This window comes from Vipera ursinii (assembly GCF_947247035.1).
Source record: "Vipera ursinii genome assembly, chromosome: 2".
Lineage (NCBI taxonomy): Eukaryota > Metazoa > Chordata > Lepidosauria > Squamata > Viperidae > Vipera > Vipera ursinii.
Window position 1 is genome coordinate 225,660,424 of NC_139513.1, and position 12,759 is coordinate 225,673,182.

The 12,759-nt window shown below is 40.2% G+C and overlaps 1 protein-coding gene across 1 annotated transcript in view; it reads right to left on the minus strand.

The window, feature by feature from the left end:
- The window catches only part of APBA1 (amyloid beta precursor protein binding family A member 1), an 82,084-nt gene extending 69,720 nt beyond the window's left edge, over positions 1 to 12,364 (minus strand). The window contains exon 1 of the mRNA XM_083356958.1: positions 12,187 to 12,364. The gene's annotated coding sequence lies outside the window, so the exon portion shown is untranslated. The remainder of the gene's footprint in view (positions 1 to 12,186) is intronic.
- Positions 12,365 to 12,759: the final 395 nt, after the last annotated feature.

The following is a 12,759-nucleotide window of genomic DNA, read 5'->3' on the forward strand; positions in this document are numbered from 1 at the left end:
CTTGTCCATCTTTCTAGTTACAACTCTGGGACATTAGGCCAGACTGCCACTAATGGAAGACTGGGTGGCTCAGAAGTAAGTATGTCTAGCTATCCTGCCTAGTTGGAGAAAGTAGTAGTTAATGGGTCTGAAAACCCAGCATTCGGGACTACGGAGAGGCCAACTTCCCCCAGTGATGTAGCTAACTCCAAATCTCCATGTTCAGATTGGGTGAGAGAAGTCTGGAGGCCTAGTGTGAGGTGAGGATACACCTAGGTACTCTAGAATTACAGAGGAAGATATATGTGGGGTCTCTGCTACTCTATGAGCTTGTTTGTTTTCTTGCAGATGTTTCATTACCCAATGTAGGATAAACAGGCAGAAGACTGGCAGAACGCAATCCACGAACACCAACTAGCAGTCAGAAGACATGATGAAAACTCTTTAATTTTACAACATATAGACAGACTTAACCATGATTTCAAGTGGGAAAAATGTGACCATCCTAGACCAATGATGGAGAACCTTTTAGAGACCGAATGCCCAAACTGCAACCCAAAACCACTTATGTATTGTCGGGTGCCGGGTGGGTGTGGCCCATTGGGTGGGCGTGGCCCACTGGGTGGGCATGGCTGTGGTGGTAACAGCAGACTGGGTGGGACTAAAAAGTTCAATCAATCAATTCCAACTTTGCGAGATCTTTCCCCCCCCCCCCACAAGAAGTTGAAATTGATTGATTGATAACCTCTTTTTTTTGCAGGCCAAAAGTGAAAAGGTTTTATAAAACCCAGCTGAAGGCCTAAGACTGGGGCGAGGGCTCTGCAGGCCACCAGTGGCACACGTGCCATAGGTTTGCCACCACGGTCCTAGACCAAGCCAAGTCCAAAACACTGGGGAATTTTTAGAAGCCTGGCACTCTGAGAAATTAGCCAACAATAGACACATAGACATTAACAATATCTATAGGCTAGGCCAAGGGTAGGCAACCTTGGCTCTTTTATGACTCGTAGACTTCAACTCCCAGAATTCCTGGAATTGCCTAATGGATCCACTTCTAGTGAGAATATATAATATCAGCTCTGAGGGCCTATAAGTTTGGAGGACCTGTAAGTTTTTTATATGTGTGCAGTTCAAGAAATTGAAATAGTAGAAAATAAAATGTATGATTCTGACCTGAATTCTGTTTGTGTATCTGTGATAGACTGCTCCTGCCCCCAATGTTTTTTGTGCTTTTGCTTTTCAACCACTTGGAACATAATACAGGGAGTCCTCAACATACGAACACAATTGAGCCCAAACTTTGTTGCTAAGTGAAACATTTAAGTGAGTTTTGCCCCATTTTACAACCTTTCTTGCCACAGTTGTTAAGTGAATCACTGCAGTTGTTAAGTTAATAACACAATTTATTAAGGGAATCTGGTTTCCTCATTGACTTTGCTTGTCAGAAAGTCGCAAAAGCGGGATCACATCATTCTGGGGCACTGCAACCGTCATAAATATGAGTCAGTTGCCAAGCTATGAATTTTGATCATGTGGACACGGAGATGCTGCAAGGGTCGTAAGTGTGAAAAACGGTAACAAGTCACTTTTCCAATGCCTTTGTAACTTTGAACGGTCACTAAATGAATTGTTCTAAATTAAGCACTACTTGCTATGTGTGCAGCTATCCCTTTACAAGACTGGGAATATCAGTGATGAAGAATGATCTATCTACAGTATGTTTAGGTGCCCAGGGGTTGGAGACAATTGACATGAATAGTGTAGTACCTCCATTGGTAGTTCAATTTTAGGCAAATTCTAATGGGCTCTTCAACATTACTTGGCAAATGCATACCTCTTCTGTTTAGAGCAGGGGCAGCGTCAACTTGTGGCGTTGATTTTTCTGCTACACCTGTTTTGGGGTTCAACATATAGAGCACATCTGAACCCTTTGGAAACAACAGCAGGGATTCTAGGGATGTCCTTAATTACTTTAGAGTAGCATAACAGAATCTTGAAAGCTTCTTAGAGAGTCTCTTTACCAAACAAAATCAAGGCAGGGTTACTTTGATTTTTCCCCCCTCACACTTTCCACTTTATCAGGACTGAACTGCCAGATGTACTTTCTTTTATGGAACCCTGTATTATTTACTAATAAATTTCAAAGCATAATTTAAGATGCTAAAGCCCTCCATGACTTGGCACCTGGGCATCTACAGAAGTGCCTAATTCCATTTATACTGGTTCTATTATTAGATACACATAGTCCTCGGCTCACAACGATACTTTTAATGACTGTTCGAAGTTACAACAGAACTGAGAAAAGTGACTTATAATCATTTTTCACATTTATGACCATTGCAGCATCCCCATAGTCACGTGATTAAAATTCAAACGCTTGGCAACTGACTCATATTTATGATGGTTGCAGTGTCCCAGGGTCATTTGATGATCACCTTTTGCGACCTTATCAACCGTGTTACTAACTTAACAATTGCAGATTCACTTAACCATCGTGGCAAGAAAGGTTGTAAAATGGGGCAAAACTCACTTTATACACACACACACACACACACACCAAATATATCGCCATACATAAATACATACACTTAAGTTTGGGTGCTGCTCATCCATTTCCCCTTTCACTGTATCCACCCTCCTTCTCTTTCTTCCCTCTTCTCTACTTTCTTTCTCCCTTTCTCCTTTCTTTCCTACTTCCCTCTTCTTCCTCTCCTCTCCTCTTTTCCTCCCCACTCCCCTCCCATTTCTCCCCACTTCTCCTCTTTCCCTCCAACCTTCCTATTTCCTTCCCCCTCCTCTCCTCTCTTCCCTCTCTCCTCTCCTTTCTTCCCTCCCATTCCTCTTCCGATACAATTCAGGGGAGATGTCCGAGCAGCTCCTCTCCTTGGATTTTCAATGTCTATATTAGGTATGATAATATCCTTATCTCTTCATTTTTCTTCCAACTAAATTAGTGTTAGCTGTCTTTTAAGCATATTCTCTTTTTCACCCACTCATAAAATTTTCCCCAAATTTCATAATACTCTGACTCTGTCTTATCTTTAATTATCATTGTTAATCTATTCATTTCCGCACATTCCATCATTTTCCTGATCACCTCTTCTTCTGGAGAAGCTTTCAGTGCCTTCCAGTTTTGTGCAAACACAATCCTAGCTGCAGTGGTTATATGAATAATCAAATATGTGTTCTCTTTACTATATTTCTCTGGTAAAATACCCAACAGGAATATTTCTGGTCTTAATTCTATACATTGTTGTATTATCTTTTCTATCCATGATTTGATTATGTTCCAATAGGTTTTAGCTTCTGCACACGTCCAACACATATGACAGAAAGAGCCTGGTATTTGATTGCATTTCCAACATTTCATTGATCTGTCCTTAAACATTTTAGCTAGTCTCTCTGGAGACATATGCCATCTGTAGAACATCTTGTACATATTTTCTTTATACGCTGTTGCCATTGTCAGTTTATAGTTTCTTTCCCACAATTGCTGCCATCTATCTAATTCAATCGTATATCCAAAATTTCTTGACCATTTTATCATTGACTCCTTAACTTGCTCCTCCTCTAATTCCCTATATAGTAAGTAGCTATACATTTTTTAATCCATTTTTCTTCAGTTCCCATATTTCATCTAACTGTTCTCCCCAAATTAAAACCATCTATTTTAGCATCTTTTTCATATCTAGATTGTATTTGTGTTCTCATGTACCAATCCATCTTTATTTCTTGTTCCTCTAATTGTTGTTTGGTTTTCAGCTTCCCCATGTCTGTTAGTAGGTCTTTATATCTTATAATGTTTCCCATGTTAAATATATTGGAGTGTATTAACGCTTCCATCATTGACAGCCAATCTGGAATCCTCAAGTAATTCTTCCTCTTTATTTTCTCCCAAACCATCAGTAAAGAATTCCTGATATGATGTCTCTGGAAATAGCTGTGTATTCTATTTTTCCCATACCATATGAGCGCATGCCATCCAAACTGTAAATCATGTCCCTCTAATGTCAATAATCTAGTATTCCTCAGTAAAATCCATTGTCCCATCCATGACATTACTGCAGCCTGGTAATATAATTTCCAATTAGGTAAGCTAAAGCCACCTCGTGAGTCTTGAATCCTGTAACATTTTTAAATTAATCCTTGCCTTTTTCCACTGCCAAATATATTTCAAAATTATTTTATTTAGCCCCTCAAAATATTTCTTTTCCAATCTTATTGGTATTGTTGAAAACAGAAATAATAATCGTGGTAATATATTCATTTTGATTATTGCAATCCTGCCCATTAATGAGTTGTACCTTTTTCCATTAATCCAAATCTACTTCGATTTGTGTTTTCAATTTGTAATAGTTATCTTCTTTAATTGTTGTACATCTTGCTGTCAGGTGACTCCCCAGATATTTTACCTTCTTTACAATCTGTATCTCTAACTTTCCATCAATTCTTTTTTTTGTTTTTCAGTAATATTTTTCACTAACATTTTTGTTTTATCTTTATTAATCTTCAAACCTACCTCACCATATTTTTCTATTTGTTCTATTAATACAGTTCCTGTCTCTAGTGGCTCCTCCAAGATAAATACTAAATCATCTGCAAAAGCTTGTAGCTTATATTCTTCTCTCTTAACTTTCATACCTTTTATATCCTTATTCTGTCTTATAGTTCTATTTAGTATGTCTAGTGTCAATACAAACAATAATGGGGATAAAGGGCATCCCTGCCTTGTTCCCTTCATAATGTTAATCTTTTCAGTCATATCTCCATTAATCATTATTTTGGCTATTTGCTTATTGTAAATTGCTTTAATTACATTTATAAATTTCTCCCCAAAATCCATAATCTGTAGTTGTCTTATCATGAATTGCCAATTCACATTGTCGAATGCTTTCTGCACATCCAAAAACATCAATGCCATCTGTTTTTCAGGATGTGTTTCATAATATTCTAATGTGTTTAATATAATTCGCATATTGTCTCTAATCTGTCTTTTGGGCAGGAACCCATTTTGATCCATATGTATAAATTCGTTTAGGAACTTTTTAAGCCTTTCGGCCATGATTGATGCGAATATTTTATAGTCCACATTCAGCAATGAAATCAGTCTACAGTTCTTTATTTTCTGTATTTCCATTTCTTCCTTTTGTATCAGGGTAATAAGTGCTTCCGACCACAAATCTGGTATCTTAGCTTCAGAGAGGAGTTCATTATAGAGTTCCAGCATTACATTGCCTAACAGTTCCTGCAATGTTCTATACTAGACATGTCAAACTTGCGACGTCACGTGACGTTTCAGAACTTTTTCCCCATTGCCGGCAATGGGGTGGGTGTGGTTTCTTTGTGACATGTCCGGCCCGCAGGCCGGCAGTTTGACACCCCTGTTCTACACAGTTCACTTAGCAACAAAAATCTGGGGTTCAATTATGAACGTACCTGCATGGAGGGAATAGAGGCTACTGGTTCCATACTTCCAGGAAGGAATAACCACGAAAGCCAGGCAGCATGGCAATAGGGGCATCCTTGCTTTGGAGTTGGAATTGGCATCCCACTGAAAATTAGACTCACCTCCTCTCTACTGGTCTTTAAGAAGCTATTAAAAACTGAATTATTCCAAAGAGCATTTTCATGATTTGTTGACTTAATTTATTGCACTATTTTTATTATTTCATTCTCTTTTATTTATTGTCATTTAGGTTGGCACTACATGGAGATGTTTAAATTGTCATTTTGCTATATTCACTGTAAGCTGCCAAGAGTTGATTGATTCTGGTGAGTATGAATCCAATAAGTAAATAAAGAATAAACGAAACAAACCTGACTCAGCTCCAAGAAAAGGCAACTCACAGGTTAAAGACAGCTATAATAAATTTGCAAATTATCTGTAGTAGGATTTAAAATTGCTGATTTAGAAATCCCCAACCAAAAAAGTTACACTTCTACTTAGGTCCACCTCAGGAAGGGGTTTTTTTTTAAAAAGCCAAACTAAGTTAAAGCCAATTATTCAAAGATGACCATAAAAATATATATTTTTCCACAGAGGAACTTATTATGGTCAGTGTTCACAAAGTAGAAATGTAAGAAGCCACTAGTCACCTATATGTCAGATCCTTTTTTTTCCTATTCCTCTCAGTTATCCCATAGGCAGAATCCTGAGCTAATTAAGTTCACCTTACCTCTTAATAGCAATAGCACTTAAGACTTATATACTGCTTCACAGTGCTTTACAGCCCTCTCTAGCATTACAGAGTCAGCCTATTGCCCCCAACAATGTGGGTCCTCATTTTACCAACCTCGGAAGGATTGAAGGCTGAGTCAACCTTGAGCTGCTCAGAATTGAACTCCTGGAGTGAGCAGTGAGTTAGCCGGCAATAGTACATTCTAACCACTGCACCACTATGGCTCTTAAATAAGTGCTTATTTCTCTTATCGTTTGATTAACAAAGCTAGATAATAAAATAATTTCTTTTGGATGGGTTCACTACAACCCTTCGTCGTATGTAAGGATTGTAAGTAAATAACTAAATACATAATTGTCAAATGATTTTTGCCTATTACGAATGCTTAGGCTTATGGGTCGGTGCACCCACAATCTAGAGATCAGAGTCAATAGATACTAAAACCTGCATTGCAGCAATATTACTGATAGAAAAAATGGACAATACGATAGGCAATATGAGAAAAATGTGCCTGTTTCTCAAGGAAGACTTGCCTCCTCCTGGCAATCTTTTCAGTTTATATTCAACCAGTCAATCTACAAATATGTTTCTTTCACTACTTCTCTAAAATGCTAGCTTTGCATTTGACAGAAGGCAAAACAACAGTCAAAAGACATTACTCTTAAATTAAGCCAAATCCATTAGGGCTAAAAAAAAAATGTAGCTGCAAGCTAGAATAGTACTATGCCTCTGTGAATTACAGGACACATACTGTATGGAGTTCCATTATTCTTATTTAGCAGCCATTTGAATTTCAGACTTTATGTTCCCTTTTAACTGAAATATTGCAACCTATATACAGCTATTTTATAGCTACCATAATAGTGATGTTAATGTTTTATCAATTTATAACTGTAACAATTTATAGCAATAAATATAACTTGCAGCACTTTACTCGATAAAATGGGAATGTTAGTGCATAATAAGATATATGTATTTTAAAAAGTACCATAATGGGTACCATGGAAGTCACAACATAGTGGTTCCAGCTTTGATTTTCCAGTTTCCCTTTCTCCCCAGCTGGTAGAACATTTTTTTTTCAGTAACCATAGTTTTCTTCTTGTTAATAAAATGAGAGACATAGACAGAGAGACTAACAGATCAGAGCCACTGTAGTTTATCTCTTTCCCAACTCCAAAAGTTTGTGTGTGTGTGTGTGTGTGTGTGTGTTTGGAGGGGGGCTGTTGAAGGGGTAGATATGATTGCTTAACCAAGAGCTACCTAGGTTCACATGATGAGGTTACTGATGCCATCACTGGACCAAATAAGCCCAACCTAGGCTGCAAATTGTCATAAATACAATTTCATTCATTATCTCAATTCCACTGACATCCTAATGCAGCAACAATATGATATAATGCAGGGGTCCCCAACCTCCAGTCTGTGGACCGGTACCGGACCGCAGCATGCCAGCAACCGGTCCACACAAACAAGCAAAGCCCCATCCGTGGGATGCAGACAGCATACAAAACCACACACTCTCCGGTCCATGGAAAAACCTCTCTCCATGGAACCGGTCCCTGGTGCCAAAAAGGTTAGGGACCTCTGATATAGTGTATCATGCAAATCAGATGAATTTAAACTGTTCACTGAGCAATTATTAACTGAAAGCTTGAATACAAACTATGTTTCTTATTATGTTAGGAAGAAACTAATTCAACAAGTTATTTTTTCATATTCACTGGATACCTCAGAGTACGGTTAAAATATATTATTAACTTTATTACATTAAAGTGCAAAGGGACACTTTCTTGTATTATAGGGACTTGTGCTATCAGGCTCTGCATGGAGCAAAATAAACTCATATTCAACCACTGAATTACCGTACATCAACAGGCATCTAAGTGCTAGGAGGAGGCATGGTCCCCTTAAGAGTTAATACATAATTTGGAGATCTTCTTAAATAAGGGGTTCCCAAACGGGGGGTGCGAGATGATATTCCAGGGAGTGCGAAAACTTGAGTTTTCAAAATTATAGTGTATATGCATAATTTGTAGCTGTTATTTTGAACTTTTGTAAGGGGTGTGAGAATATATCTAAGAGTGCGGGGTATAGAAAAGGGGCAACCTTTCAAGACAATCTGGAAACTGTAACTACAAATAGTTCTTGATTTATGACGGCACTTAGAACTAGAACTTTCATTGGTAAGTAATGCAGTTGTTTAGTGAATTGTGCCAAATTCTACAACCTTTTTGGCCGAAGTTGTTCAACAAACCATCACAATGAATCATGCAGTTGTTAAGCAAATCTGGCTTCTCCCATTGCCTTTGCTTGGCAGAAGATCCGTGGGAAGGTCAAAAATGGTGATCATCTGATCCTGGGATACTGCAACCGTCGTAAATATATGCTGGTTGCCAAGTGCCCAAATTCTGATCCTGAAATTCAGGGATACTGTGATGGTTACAAGTGCAAGTAAGCCCCTTTTTTCACTGCTGTTGTAACTTCAAATGGTCATTAAAACAAATGGCTGTAAATCGAGAACTGCCTGCAATTCAGAATGCAACAGTGTGATTGTTAGCTGGTTAGTCAAGCCATTGCACAGTATCACTTCTTCTGAAGTCACTATTGTAACTATTAATGAGCTTTCAGAACAATCCTGAACTGCTAGAAGCAATCTCTAAAGTTCTGTACGGTGTTACCCCAGCTTAAACCAGTCACTGCCTTGTCAGAACTGCTCACTGGTGAAAATAACTTGGCAACACCCATTAAGAGTTCTGTCTGCAGCTGAAGTGAGAATAATATGGACAGGATGACAGGTCTTCTTCTGTGATGGCCCCCACACTTTTATCCCCAGAGGTCCGTAAAGCTTCTTCCCTCATACTTTCTAGATCTGTAAGAGCAATTTTATTTCACCAAGCCTTCAACCCTAGTTAAACTTAATTCACCTTGGGGAAGGGTTTATTTATTATTTAATTTCTTACTAATAGACTTGTGTAGTAGTTGTTTTATATTCTTACAATATGAGTTATTATTATTGCTGCTTTTAACATTTTAATGTGTTCGCAGAGCTTTTGTTTTTGAAGGGCTATGAAAACTGTTAATGAAGAAAATATTGTCTGGGTTTGGTTTGAAATATTAAATTTTGTAAGTATTATGTAAAAATCAATTTACTAAGATGTGAATATACCTTGGAATTATACACCCCAAATTTGGAAGAATTACATGAACAATGAAGGACACTAGCCATAGGGAAGAGAGTAAAAAATATCACTCTTTAATGTTGAAAAGAGCACAACTCCAAATTTTCAATCTTGGATTACTAATAGGTATTTGCTTTCTATTTATCAGTTGGCTCTCTATTGACAATGGAAAGATTGAGCAATATTATTTTGTATAGACAGGGTTTAATTATGTGTTTTAAAACTAGGTTAATGATTTCTTATTTGCAAGGCAATGTTCTTGTTATTTCTTCTATTTTTCTTTTTTCCATATATTTAAGAAAGACAATTTATTTTTTAAAAAAATTGTCTGGTTTTTTTCTCAGCAAAATTACTAAATATTTAATGGCTATCAACAGAAACACAGTAGGTGAAGCTCTCTCAAACATGGCATTTTCACAAAGACTTTAATTTGCTGGATTTCTGTAAGTTATTCAGCTAGTGAAGGCAAGCTCAAGCAGGACAAAATAAGCTAATAAGCTTGCTAACTGCTTTCTCTTGCCTTCTTTAATTCTGTGACCTCTGGATTGGTCATAGCAGCTGCAGAATTATAGGACTTGCTCCAACATACCTGGAGAGCATCAGCTGAAGAACACTGGTCTAGTAATTCACAAAATATCTAAATTCTGATATGTGAAGAACAGATCGAATGAGAGAAGCATATGCAAATATGAACAAACAAAATAAAATAGTAAATACTGTTGTACTGTATTCATTTTCAGGACACCATTGTCTGATAACTCTTTTAAAACAGTTGTGATAAAGAGTTGTAATACACTAATCACAAACCTACCATAAAACATTAAGATTAAAATAAAATCAAACCTTGAATAAGACTACAAACCTCAAATAAGGTCAGTCATAATAAAATAAAATAATCCACAGGATCTAACTGTACCTTTATCCTTATGCACATTTATTCAAAAATAATTCCTGCATTTACCAGAACATACAGCAAGTAGATGTGATTAAGACTGCAGCTACCCAGCACAGGTCTATACATTTTTATTTAAAAATAAGCAGTGCTGTGTCTAATGGGGTTTAGTCCCAGGAAAGCATATGTAGTGTTTCAGCTCCATGTTACTATGTTGTGGAATGAAGAAGCAAGCACGTCATACAAATCTGGATTGATATCAAAAGGATAAAATCACACCACTAAAAGATGTTTAGTATCCTTTTTCAATTTCTCAATCTCAGATAAACAAGACAGTGTGGCATATATGCCTTTATAAGGTGAACAGCAAAAGGTACAAACATTGAGGAAAAATAATCTCATTTTCATAGCAGTGCAGGGGAATATTAAGGTTCCACAAAAAAGACTGCGTATAGTTGCCATTACAAGAGTTTATGAAATATATAAACAAAAAAATATGTCCAAAAGCCTACTGATGGATAAGCACATATATATTATCTCAATAATGAGGAGCATCCTTCAAGGTTAGAGATTTATGCTATTTAACTGATGTCTCTTTTGAATTTATTTATATCTAATTTTTAAGATCAGTAGAGGAAAGGGTTAAGCTAAGCTTTTTGTTAATTCTTTGCAATATGTTGAAGCTCATAAGCTTTCCAGACACTTTCAAAATCTTAACTTTCACTGGAGAAAGAGTACTAAATTCATCTTCTCAATAAGCCTTGGAGAAAAATGAGAGCTAGTTACTTCTCTGGTACTTCACTTATCACCTCAGCAGTAAAATAAATGGCCAAGCACACAGTCACAGCCACCACCACAAGAAATAGGTTAAAAAAATATAACAGTCTCAGCATAACACCGAATAAAAAAGCAGTACTGGGCTGCACCATGATATGTTTAGATGCTGTTTTTAAGAAAGAGGGTAGGCCAAGGCACTTTCTGTCCCCTGAAGTGGCAAATGTCAGCAGGTACGCTCTCTGCAAGTCAGCATGTCGATAGTGGTAAATAGGATCAAGATCCCAAGCAGATGGCACGAGGAGGAGGAGGAGGAGGAGGAGGAAGGTGGTCCTCCAGGAAGCAGGAGATCAAGAAAGAGAACCAGCAGCGCCCCCTTCAGAAAAAAAAAATACCCCTCAGGACCTCCTCCCCATTTGCCATGTGTAGTAGTACCCTGTTGCGATTTGCCACTCCCCACATCTCTCCCAACACGTAGAAATCCCACATCTCTCCCAACACGTAGAAATCCCACATCTCTCCCTACACGTAGAAATCCAAGCAACCGCGGGCACCTTCCACCCACAGAGCGAGCTTCGTCTCCACCACCTTTCCGAATAAACACACGCGTCATTCCCCGCCTCGGTTTTCGACCGCAGGCAGGCGAAGTCGCCCCTCGCCTTGCCTCACATCGCCATCCGAGGCACGACTTCCCGCAGCTCTCGCCTTCCTCCTCTCACCCCAAAGCGAGTCACAACGTCTCATCGCCGCCGCCGCCGCCGCCGCCTCCCTCACAAGTTCCAAGCGCTCGCCCGGGACTGCCCGGCTGTTGAATCTGGCGGCCGCCCCGTCCTCTATCCCCCCTTTCTCTGTCGCATCAAGTTGGGAAGGAGGGGAAGAGCGAGCCTGTGGCTCCACAGAGGAAGCGGACGGGAGAGGGAGGGGGAGATTTTGTGGAAAGCGACTCTTCCCCCGTTCACACAGGTTAGATGACACGCAATGTGGCGTGCGCACCTCCTCCGCCCAGCCAGGCCCGCTTGCTCGAGAAGTCGCGGCGGATCCGGGCGAGCTTTCCGCCCCTCGCGCTCGGCCGCCGGCTTCGGCGAACCTTGCGGGGCGATTTTTCGGCTTCCTCGGCTGCAAGGAGCCCCGGGCATCCCGCCCCATCCCCCACGCAGACAGAGAGCCTCCGCCTTTACCCTACCTTCCTTTCCGCGCCTTTGCGCCAAAGCCACACGCGACGCACAGCAGCCGCAGCGGCTCTGGCTGGGATGCGGATGGCGGGAGCGGCGGCGGCAGCAGCGCAGTGGCGGGCAGGAAACCTGGGAAGCCGCTTTCCCTTTAGCCGCTAGTCCGGCCTCCCGCTCCACCATCTTCCTCCGCCTCTTCTCGCTCCTCCTCGGCTTAGCCCGGCAGCCATCCGCGACAGCGCCTCTTTCTGCCCCCGCCTCCCGCGCCTCCTTCCGCCCGCCTCCGAGGGACCCCCGTGACTCCGGTGTGGCGACCAGGCCCGCAGCTCGGCCGACGCGCGCTTCGCTTAGCCCGGCGCCGCGGAAACGGAGGAGCCTTGTCCCCAGGCTGCGGAGGTGGCATTTTTGCCCGCGAGAGGGAAAACATCTCCGACCCGCCGACCTCTCTTTCGGGTGTTGAAATTGTCTTCGGGTCTTAATTGTCGCTTTTGTGTTGCAAGTCTCAATAGGTCTGAAGTAAACGAGTTTCTCTGAAAATGTGCAGAGCCCACTTCGAGTGTTACATTAAGGTTACGGGTAGTCTTCAA